Below are 13,134 nucleotides of genomic sequence, written 5' to 3'. Positions count from 1 at the left end.
CGTAATGAATAATAACTAATTATATTACGATTCTTAATATAATATTAAAAGTAAATTAATGAACCTTTTCTAAAGAATTCTCATCATATATTAGTATTAATTAATATTATATCTGTGACGTATGTCGTTTATTATTGCTTATTCCGCTAATGAATTTTTTTAATAATGACTTTTCTTATTATTGACTTTTATGTAATTTTACAGTAGTAACAGAAATTAAATTAGTTTTAAAAAAATGTAATAAAGAAAATAAATATTTTGTACCATTTATTCCACAAAATATTTTTTCCTTGTCGCTGTATTCATTATTTATTATTATGAATTACTATTTCCTTTTATTTATAATTTATTAGTCTATTTGTTATAAGTAATTCTTCTGCTAAGTATTCTTGTTACTTAGACTTAATTTCTTTTTCTTAATTTATTTGTGGAATATTCTGTTTTTTTTATTGATGTCAATGGAGTCTGTGATTACTTATATTATTTTTCTATCTTTTATTTTTGTTGTTATTTTCTTTGGTTTCGTCCATATCTTTTTTTTCTCTTCGAATTATTCAAATATCCACTACTTTCTACTAATTATAAGATATTAATGAATAATAGTTCTGTTACAATAATTTTTTATAATTTGAGCAATAATTAAAAATTTAGGGTGTACATCCGTATGTAACTGATGTAGTGTTTAATCAAATTTCTTTTCTTCACATTTTGTCATCTATTCGCTTCGATATTTTAGTTAAAGGAGCACATAAATTATTTGCTATTTTTACATATGTAAATAAGTTTGTTGAACCAGAATTACTCATGGTCCTTTCAATTTTATATTAGAGAATATACTAATAATAATCAGTCTTCACGCGAAAATATTTCTACATAATTTTTTTTTGAATTTTTTGTTCGCTTACCCTTGTATTTTCAACAAGTCCATAACTTATCAGTTTATGTCCCACGAGTAAAGTACTATTGTTTTGAATCTAGTCACGGCCTGATGTCATCCGCTTTTCTTTGGTATTGTTTATTAACGTATAGTTTACCATGTTTGTAGTGTGACGTTTTTATTCAAGATTTATATAACGTTGTTTCCTATTATGCCTAACAATTGTGGTAGTTGTGTGCTTTATGCTTTGTTGTTAAAGCGATTTAACAGTTTTATTTAAAAAATTACGTTCTGGAATGTGTTCTATATTATTTTCGTTTTCAGTATACCAAAATACATAAAAATCAGTTGAAATATTAAAGAGATTTTTTGTTCCAAAACCAAACCAAACCAAACCTGTGTTATTTATAAACCAACTAAAACTAAAAGATCTCATGGCATAATAATCCAATTATTTTTAATCAGACTTAATTACACAAGCGATATTCTTATATATTAAATTTACTTATATTATTATGTTAATTTTTATTTTTTATATACCAAATATTTTTATTACTTTCCTTAGTCTTAATTCAGTGTTAAGTAGAAAAATCATACCTAGCATATCATACCTCCATGGTATTGGAATTTAATTATGGACGAACAATTTGATATATATTAACATTTTAATTTTTTTTGGATAAGTAATTTAAAAAAATAATAGCGTGATCTGAGAGTGTTTTATTTTTATATAAAATGTAAATTAGCCATATTTTTAAACGTTTAACTTTACTCCATATTTTGGATTTATTTTCATGTAATAGCTAAAAATAAGTTAGCACTAAATTATATCTAAAATATTTTTAAACATGCAGTAATAACTCTATACGGTGTTATCGTTGGTGAATATTGTAATTTTTATAGCACTATATGTAACCTTAAAAATATGTATTTTACATATACAAAAAAGAAGAATTTTGTACAAAATATATTATGTATATAAAAAAACAATGAGTATTGTCTAAATGAAGTATGCTTGTAATGCAGATATTATCAGTCCTAAATATTTATTAAAAATAACCATGACCCAAATTATAATAAAGAAAACATTCAAACTTATAAATTACATATGATTAAGAATATATATATATATATACATATATATATATATATATATATATATATATATATATATATATATATATGTTTTGTGGATCAAGATAGATATAAAATAAACAGTGGTAGTGATTCCATTAGTGTGAGGTATGAATTATCTCTTTTTTAAAACTACTTAATAAGCTTTCCAACCTAATGAGAATCTAAAGTTTCACAAGTACAAATGTACAAACTTAGCTTACATTAAATTTACGTTTCTAACTCTATCATTAAGTAAGTGTCAATATTATCACTCATATTTAGATACATTCCTTTTATCTCAATACTAAGATACTATACTAACCATTTCAATGTCAAATCATATATATATATATATATATATATATATATATATATATATATATATATATATATAAATAATAAAACAATTAAAAATGCTAAAACCAAATATTAATAAAATAAGTGAAATTATTATATCAAAATAGTTTTAAAATCGTAAATATGTAAAGATAATAATAATAATAAAGTCGATAATGTAATATATTTTACAATTGCCAGTATTTCGTATGCAAACCTTAAAATATACTGAGGGTTGTTACCAAATTAAAATATTATTTGTGAAAAGTTTACCAAACATTTGTAAAAACACATCTACTATATTTAAATATTACTGTAATCATTCACAATTAACAACATTAATTTGCAATCGAATCCTGCACATATTTTAATGATTTGTGTTAGAAAATCTAACACATGTTGCAATGAAATGGGTAAATAAAATTGGGTGTGGGTGTTATCGCTTCTTGGTTCGATTTAACAATTACTGTTTTGTTAGAAATTACTAAAAATTAAACTGGAAGAATTATAGCGTATTGTTCCTTTATTGATCGAATTAAGTAGATTTTATTGTTTTAATTAAACGTTGTTTTGTTCTTTTGTTCTTTTTACGCATTGAATCACCAGTAAACACACAAGGCCCGACCTCTTAAGCCATATTTTTAGTTTCACAAGAATTTTCATCAATATGCATTTTTGCAGTATTTTATTATTTACATAAAATACACAAAAGACAATGCGTATTTTTGTAGATTATTTAGTGGATTAATTTATTTAAGAATTTATTATAATTTATCCTTAATTATCAACGATATCTAATTTTTATTTTGATGAAATCTATGTCAGAAGAATCCGTTTTATAGATTTTTGTTTAATATAACTTTTCTTGATAGATACGCTTATTACAATCTTAATTATAAGTTAATTTATTATTATTTTTCATTAGATCTTAATTAGAATAAATTCCTGATAAATACAATAATATGTATTCACCAAATTCAAATTAAATTGGACTAACTTGACTAAACTTCTAGTAACACATATGCTCTTAATACACGTTGCTGTAGTTTGCTTCAATATTCTGATTCTTTCATGTTTTACGGTGAAATATTGTATAACTTCTGCAATTCATCGTTAATTGCGGAGTACTAAACAGTGATAACTAATCTAAGAACTTTGTTTCGGCAATGTTGAATTACTTGTCAATTTAATGATTTAATGCAACTACAAACTTTATACACTATACCCGTAACAGGTCAATTGAAAAGCCCCCGGCCTACCATAATAAAACATATTTTTTTGGTAAAATTAGTTTTTTTTATTCAAAATAATCCCCTTCAATGGTTTTCACTTACTTATGACACGGTGCATTGTCTTGGTGAAGCAGCACTTTATTCTTCTTCATCGTTATCAGATGCCATAACCTTGCCAGCCGTCTGTTATATTTTCCCACTCTGATGACTGTTGATTGGACTTCAGAGTGAAATGATGGAGCCATGTTTCATCCACAAACACGCTTGATCATCTTCAAACACTGCTCCGAATCATCAACTCGTCGTTGTTTTTGGTCAAGAGTGGGCTCGCGCGGCACTCACTTTGCACAGAGCTTTCTCATACCCAAATATTCGTGAATAATATTATGTACACGTTCAGTTGATATCTAGAGTGCCTGCTATTTCATTCAGTTTCAATTTACGGTCATTCAAAATCATTTGGGGATCTTTTTAATGTTTTTATCAGAAATAACCTCTTTTGGGCGTCCACTGCGTTCATCATCTTCGGTGCTCATTTCACCACGTCTAAAATTAGCATACCAATCATTGATGGTTAATTTTCCTATGGCAGTGTCCGGAAACTCGGCATCAAGCCAAGTTTTTGCTTCAACTGTGTTTTTCCCTTCAAAAAGCAATATTTTATCAACACGCGAAATTCCTTTTTATCCATTTTTTTACAATAACAAAAGTTGCTTCACTCAAAATGCTATAATTCACAAACAAATGATCATACAGCTATCAAATTTATATACGCATCTCTTGAGCATTAGGGCTGATTAAAAAACATATGGATTTAATTATACTAGCACCATCTGTGTGTCAGGCCGGGGACTTTTCAATTGACCTGTTATAAGTCCAAATAGGCTTTATTATGGACTGATAAACTAATCTCGTTGATCTTAGGTCAAGTTGGGAGTATCTTCGGACTAACCTTTGAGTTGCTTAGCTTTTTGTTTCCAATTTAATCTACCATCAAGATGGATAATCAGGTGTTTCACATCTTTTTCAGGAATTCTGCTTCATCGATAAACATCAATACATCAACACAATTTATCTAAAAGACCTAGGAATGAATGTGTAGTATAATTTGTATTTATTATATTGTCTTACACTACAATTACTGTAAATAAATTTATTTTTCAGATGTTTCATTGATGTTGAGCTATTGAACACATTGAGAAACTACATCTAATATAGCCAATGGATCTCTAAAGAAGATACGGTACTTACTATTTCGGAATTAACAGATAAACAGGTATGATATTATGACTCGTAAAATAGTAAGTTATAAACAGTAAACGTTATTAACTGCTTCATTATTTATACCGTTATATTTCTCTTTTTGTAAAAGATGTTTATTAAGAGAGTCGCCATATTTAGTAATAATTAATAATATTTTAAATGTTGCTTGCTGAATTGCTCGAACTATACATCAGGGTTCTTCATGGAAACATTTTTCAGAATATATCGAGCGAACGTTTTCATTTTAGTCCTAAACTCCCCTTATTCAACAGGAAACTTTACAAGGAAAATAGTGAAATTATTGTTCCTTTCAACCTTGTTAAACTAGAACTAACAAACCCCAACAATTCAACTAATTATATGGGTTAGATCGAACGAAATAATTTACTATATAAAGTTTTTCATTAAGCATGGGTTAATGTGGAAATGAATCCATGTATGCCGTTGTATATGGAATAGACTCCAATGTTTAAAGAATGTGAATAAATGTGAGCGATAGTCAGTGTTAGGTTAGTTTTAAGATTATCGCTCTATTGCAGTTCATTGACATAGGCTGTACTTCAAAAAACCTCATAACAAAAACTCTAGCGAGTAAATAGCGCAATCTTGGTATACATATCACCTCTGCGAGAGATAACCACACTCTCAAGTTGTTCAAGTAGAATGTCCATCGTGAAACTCGGTGTGTGGTAAATAGAGCCGTCTTACTAGAAAAACATATAATTCCAGTAACTGGCCATGGTACCAATAATTTGGCATCAATGACTGAATAATAAATAAGTTATCACACGTTACCAAAACAAATGGACGCCACCAGCGACCATAAATTCATACTTATTGGAAAATTCGAACAGTACTTAAAAGTTACGGTGTATTAACATAATAAGCAAATAAGTAATTTTATGTTTAGCAAAAATACATATATATCTATTTCATTGTTGTATTATAGATCTGAGTCAGCTATTTGCCTGTCGGGTTCATGTTCGCTGAGCTTTATAAAAAACCCATTGTTTAAAAAAAATGCTTATTATTATATGCTATGTTCAAAAAGCAATGGCTGAATTTTTGTAAATCAACCTATTTTTCGAAAGACCGTTCTTGCTGTTTCTGCTCGTTTTTTTTGTGCGGGCTATTATACGAACATCATTTTAAACCTTTAACTGTTTATATTTTTTTGATAATTAGAAAAATAATAATTTATCATTGATTGCATTGTTTTTCAAAATGTTCAATATCCTCAATACTCAACACAAGAAAACTATCCGAAATGATTTACATTTTATCTTTAAAGCATTATTCGTCATCTGATTTTAAAGCACCGCCTTTTTATCTCTCGGTTATTTACGTGCCAATAAAATACTCTGTGAGCTACTCTACATTTTTGATATTTTCTTAAAATATTCATTATATAACGAGGAAAATTTTTTTCGCCTCTAAATTAGCTAAATCTATCAATGTTGTATACATGCTCTACAATACTTTTATACACTTTATTAAATACTCTTAATATAATCTTAATTATGAATTAATTTACTACTACTCCCTATTTGTATTTGAATCAATTTACGATAAATGAAACAGAAATACGTTAGATGTATTTCCCAAATTAACATTAAATTAGACCAACTTATGCTAAAATTAACATGTATACTAATAGTACTTTATGGAGGTTTGAACTAGATTGTCGTATTTCCTTCAGTTTCAATCTCTCTTCCACTATTCCTTCTTTCATATTTTATAGTGGAACGACTTTAATAACTTTATAACTTAATAAATACTTTATTTCGACAGCGTTGTTGTATTACCAGTCGATTTGATGTCTTATGTAACCCTATATTTCAGTCGCAAAGTCCTTCTTGGATTATAGACTGCCAGATTAGTTCTTCGCAGGCAACCTCGCCATTAGAAAGAAAACTATCATCAGAAAGACCAACAATATTAGGATAGGCGCACCTCCACACTTCCTCAAAAGATATATAGTTTTACGCTAACACTGAGAAGGATAATCAGTCAGATAATCTTCTATCAACAAATGTTAAAAAAGGCACCTAAATATGGGGAAATTTTAGTATTCCTGCTCAAACAACTCCCACACAAGGAGCTCATGGAACTTACAAACGTAATAAACGTAATCATGCGGCCGCATAATTCCTAAAGATATGTAAACATGTCACCACGTCCTTCAGACTTTCAGACTACAGACCTACCAGCCTGCTTAGTACGAATCTCCAACACTACGGAAAAAGCAAATCTTTTCGTGTTTCACAAATTTATTGAGGAAACCAACACCATTTCACACACGCACACGAGTTCCTTTCCAAGCACTCATGCATATATCAGAGCACTTGATTGACCGCCGAAATCCAATATCCACATTGTGTGCAACAATCATAAGTTTACGGTATTCCTAAACCTAACCAAAGTTTTCGATAAAGTCTGACACAATTGTCTTATAGGCAAAACCATTCAAGCAGGTATACTCAAAGTCTTGATCATTCTTCTACGTCATCAAAACAGAAGTCCTTACGGTTCTCATCACTCATCAGTTTCTTCTAAATGCCTGAAGTTATTTTTTTACTGATTTTGTAGTAGTTTCACAACTATTGATGATAGTGGTCATGATTAAAACAGCTAGAGACAATGGATGGTGTTATAGTGGTTAAAGTGGAACGCAACTGATAACCCACATCAAATGTCGTAATAAAACAATATTAGACAATGAGTAAATATTTAAATCTTCCTGAAGGATATTGAACACAAAAATACAAAGTCATAATCAGTGTATGACGATTTATGACATAAAAATACATCCATATGTAAGTCATAATTCACTGTTTATTATAAAAGTAGATTGTTTTTACAATAGTTTTTTTTTATGTTTATTATATACTAGATGAGCCGGTGAACTTGGTGAACCGGTGAACAAGCGTATCATATCATCTAAATTTTCTCCGACAATAACAATAGCCACTACATCAATTGTCGGTGAATTAGACTTCCTCGACAAAAAAGTAATTTTGGCATTACGTAAAAGATTCCTAGCAGTATTATGTTATTTATATGATTATATTACAAACAAAATACAAATACTAAACTGTTCTATGGACTAGATGTCTTTTCCAGTTCCTACGATACAATAAATTATTTTTAACAAAAAATTGAACCCACTTAAAAATATTACATTAAATTAAATTAGAAATTTTCTCTTTTTAGTGTTAGATATTTACTCAATAAATAAGGAATTTTTTTTCTAGTTTTTATTAAGTATTACAAAGTATAGCCCGAATGAGGAAAAATAGGAAAATGATTGAAAATAAGGAACGTTTCAGGCCCCGAGTTCTGCTACCTAATCTAGGTGATTTGACAAATGTTCCAATCAAACTAGAACAAAAAACTGCTGGAAATCGAGCCCGCGATCTCCGTGTGTGAGTTTAACGTTCTAACCATAGAAACAAATGATATGGTTATTGATTGAAAAGGAAACTGACTGACTCTTACACTGAACAACTTCAGACTTTTCATCACATTAGTTTAGCAATAACATTATACACCAATATCTGATTATTTTAGATAAAAAATATGTGAGAACACTGTACGCGCCTTTGAAATTTAAGGTTTTCCCTCGATTTCCCCCCTTCTCTCATCATATCCTGATGCGGTTCCAATAGTCCTACCTCGGAAGTACACTCTTTCGAATAAAAAATAATTTTGAAAAACTATAATTGAAGGAGAAATCGGCCAACATACATTAAAAAATATACAGCCGAACATAGAACCTCCTCCTTTTTTGACGTCGGTTAAAAATATACTTTACGTCTAAAACTTCACTTTTTAGATATCATTTTCCATGGCACGTCCTATTATGTAAATTCTCCATAATTTCTTGAACGTTCCTTTGAGCTTTCTTAACAACCTAATAACATACTGATCTAATCAATGAACATTGTAACTGCAATTAATATTCAGTCATTCGTATTTATTTGTAACGGTATCGAACCATTTGCGTTCTATTTCCATCGGATCGAAAACTCCGTGGTATAGTATTTATATTAATTAAAGATTGAAAACGATGATAATGGGTCGTCTTTTTGTTGTTGTTGCAATTCGCCGGAGCGCTCATAATGAGTAATACCAGCACCGATTTATGTAATGACGTAGTATAACATATATATTTTTTATGTGATTGAATCGGTTGAGGCATGAACAATTTTCTTTTTTTATAGGCAATAATGTTCTTCGATGGTGTTTTTGTTCATTAATATTTTATATTGATGTGGTTTATAGATCAGTAATTTCAAAATATAATTATTGCTACTAAAACTAAATACACATGTTCATTGTTGATTGTGCTAAGAACAATTATTTGCAATAATGTATACAGTTATAAAATATTATAATTGAATATTAAACAAACAGTAAAATATACATTTAAGTATAATATAATTTTAAACCAAATATAACATTTTTTGTTTTTAAGCTAAAGCAGATTTATGATGATATTGGTTTTAGTATAAAGTCTTTTATTTTATCATTATAACATTTTTCAGAAAGTATTTCTTTTGACATGACTCCTTATTATTAGTTTCAACAAAATAATCTCAAATTAGCAACATTTTCTAATGTGTAATTACAGTACTAATAGTCTTAAACACATCAGCATCAACATTGAAACATCAATCTTTCAGTCTCAACTATAGTAGGTGCGCTACCTGATCATACTTAATGGATATCATTAATATTATTAGTAATACTGTGGTAAATACAAAAACTGTGACCGGTTATAAACTATCACATTTATATTGACATTTAGAAAAGTGCGTTCCTTGAACTGAACCTTGATTCGAACCATTTAGGAGATAAGCTTCTGTGAGTGAATTATAATTCAGTGGCTTTCAACATAAAACTAGAACCGTTTTGAAGTAAATATTAGAATTTTCACTTTATGGTTATTCATTTTTACCTAAATTTCCAGATGTCTTAGCAATAAGTTTAGGGACAATATAATCAGCACTGATTTCTTATTTCGATCAATATTATGATATACAATTATTATTTATCTTTTTGTCGTATAGTTGATACATATTATTAAATGAAATATTTATATTTTCTTTTTTATTATATATTTTATATTAAGAAAAAAAAAGAGAGCTGAAAAATTACATAATGCAGCGAGGCTTTATTATTATTTAAATTGCTTTACTTTATCACATACTTCTCATGGTAATCCAAAAAGAATGTAAATTTTTATTTCACTGTAATCAAAATAAATAATAAGGATTTTATAATGAGTCGAGGGAGATAAGTAGTAATTATTGTAAAAAAATTCTATTGACAACTTTCTTCCGCATGCCAATTATCCCTAAATTATATACAACACATTAAGTGCTAGTCAATGCAACAGGGTGTACCGATGAAAAATATTAGTGCATTAAACATAAGCATAATAATAGTATTCAAAATTTAAATCAAATATATAGCTATAATTTTCGAAATATCGTTAAACAAAAACTAATATTTACATTTATTTTTATGATGTATTTTTGCGGAATGATTCAATTGTGAAACCGCAGTACATGTGATAGTCATTTCATGGTTCGTCATTTGCTTTTAGTTAGTTTATTATCTTATACTAATTACCTTGGAAAATAAAAATTTCCAAATTTTTTTTTGTTTTATTTAATGTCAGTGTATAATTTCAATAGTTTTTATTCGTTTAGATTTTTCCCATATATGTTTAACAATTAGTTATATCTCAGCAAATATTTTTTAATGTGTGTTGCACATTACTTCTAAAAATATTTTTATTTTACTTAATTTTTTATACATAGGATTTTATATAACAAAATTTTCCCATAGATTTTTCATCTGCGCAATTTAGGCTGTAATGAAAATCTGAGGTGCTTTATAAATATATTAATTATATAGTTACACTGATGATCCTTGTTTACAAAGTTTCTTTGGCTGTCCTGGATGCTCTTTATCTTCGGTGCCAAATCACTTCTAAAAAGTTGAAACAAGTATTTAACAAGTTTGGAATCGATAGAGCATGGTTGCCATAAGCTTCACACAGAATTCGATGATCTTCAGCCTTTTTTGAAGCTTTTTCTTCAAATCTAAGTAAAAAGTAAAACTCCTCGCAAATGCGATTCATTCAGTACCAATTCAGACGTTTTCAACGCACTGAAAACGTTTTTTGTTCACACTTTTATGAAATGGCGCATACCAAAAAGTGAAGCCCTCAGCAAATTTATAAGCCTGATATATGCTCTTATTTATGACATAATTGTATATCTTATTAGCATTATTATTACATCAAATAAATATGTATAAAAATGCACAGCATTTTTCAGTAAATTTCACTGAATGGTCGACAAATCTGCAAAAGATTCATATAAAAATTACCTCTTAGTGTAAACTTTATGTTTATGTTCATTTCACACTTTTAATGTTTACTCTATGCAACTGTTTTGTCTAACTAACATTATTATAGGAATAATAAATTGTAACAAATGATGATTCACTTTATAAGTAATTACAATAATTCATACAAAGAAATATGCCAAATTTTCAAACATACAGTGAAAATATTTAAGTATGCTTTAGTATACTTTTAATAAAAAAATTAAATTTGTAGACATTTAGTAATTTCGAGTTCTTCTAATAGATGGTTTTTAATGTAGCATATCTCTAATATTATTTATATATATATTTATCTTATTTTATTATATTTATATATTCTATCAAAGTAGAATAGTTATTTTTATTTGAAAATGGAGATTCCAGTAGATAATTTTCGTTATATTCGTTATATCTATGTGAACTAACTCTGAATAGTTTAATGGATCTAGTTTCAAATTGTGAATCGCTTCTGAAATGAAACGAAATCAAAAAATACGACACTAATGTAATTATAATATATTATAATATAAAATAATGAGCGAAAAAAGATCATGGAAAATAATACTAAAGAGGAATTGTTCACATGAGCTCCTCAAGCCTGGTCTAACCATTAATTCGACTACCCACTGTTGACAACTTCAAACCACACACATCTTTAGTGACTTGACATAAATTGAATGATTGGCTAGGAAGTTTTGATGTGGCCATTCTAGAACCCAACCTTTGGTTCGTACAACTATCATTTACAACGGTCCCTGCAATACCCTCTTAATGGTCTAAAGATGACTTTAAATTAATCAGCCAATAAAGTTCAGTCATGTTATGCTATATTAATAAAAATTTATTAAATATTAACATCAGGTATAATCTTATTACAGAGTTCATAAAAAATATGCAAAAGCAAGTAAATATAAACGTTGAGTGGGCACATTAAACATATTAATTATTCGTATATGTCGCACTCTATTCCGCCATCCACCCACGCAAACTAAAACATATATTGAATCCAATTAAGTTCCATTTTATGGCTGTAATCTAATGCACACTTGTCACTGTTGCTCGATTTGGTTGGTGTTAAGAGTAATTTATGATATTTTAATTTAAATATTAGCAAGGACAAGGAATCATTTCACAGTTTAGTAGATTTCATTCAAAACGCATCAATTTCTATCAGGAAATTACCACACGCATAACATTATTTCCGTTTTGTAATAGGAAAAACTACTGGAATTTTAAATACTAAATCTAAATACGCTTATTTGTATTTCATTCTGTTGAATTACTACTTCAATCAAGACGTAACAATTGAGTTGCAACAAATCTGATTGATGGATTTATAAAAATGCATTTATTTTGATATTTAGATCGATATTAAATTATCAATATAATATAATTTGATGAAATATAGCCAGAAAATATAGCAGTCAGCCAATATTAAGTTCAACACCAATCTGAGCGAATTACGTCAGCGTTTAGTCATGGATGCGATAAGGATGTCGGAAGTGGCAAAAATATTGATACATAGTTTTAAGTAAAAATGTCCATTATATAAGTTTGGCCACCTAAATCAGTTTTTAAAAATATTGTTTGTCATACCTTTCCTACATTCGGTAAAAAATATAAATATATTTTTGTCGATTTTAAAGATTTATCTATATTCTTTCAACAAGTGCATTTTTTTAACAGAATGACATTCTGTTCTGTGTGAACTTTGACAAGTTTTGGATTTTTTTATCATTTGATGATCGTTTTATAAACATTTATCGATGTTATGCACTGTATAATTCATAATTAATATGCAAAATAATTTTATAATCTTTCGCGCTCTTCTTTGTTTACTAGCTTTAATTTAGTATTAAAGTTAGTATACAACAATATTACGTTATGTGATTCCGCACAGTATTATACTAT

The 13,134-nt window shown here is 28.2% G+C and overlaps 1 protein-coding gene across 2 annotated transcripts in view; it reads left to right on the top strand.

The window, feature by feature from the left end:
• The window catches only part of LOC143193921 (uncharacterized), an 86,682-nt gene that overhangs the window by 30,861 nt on the left and 42,687 nt on the right, over window positions 1–13,134 (top strand). The window contains exon 2 of one of the 2 annotated variants that reach the window (XM_076400360.1): window positions 4,726–4,837. The exons of the other annotated variant lie outside the window; for it this stretch is intronic. The gene's annotated coding sequence lies outside the window, so the exon portion shown is untranslated. The remainder of the gene's footprint in view (window positions 1–4,725; window positions 4,838–13,134) is intronic. 2 annotated transcript variants of the gene reach the window in all.

The sequence above is a fragment of the Rhynchophorus ferrugineus genome, unplaced genomic scaffold (genome assembly GCF_030347505.1).
Source record: "Rhynchophorus ferrugineus isolate W39M unplaced genomic scaffold, kcgeb_rfMv2 rfM3, whole genome shotgun sequence".
Taxonomy (NCBI): Eukaryota; Metazoa; Arthropoda; class Insecta; order Coleoptera; family Curculionidae; genus Rhynchophorus; species Rhynchophorus ferrugineus.
The sequence above is the reverse complement of the archived record's forward strand: the minus strand, read 5'-3'. Positions and strand labels throughout refer to the sequence as shown.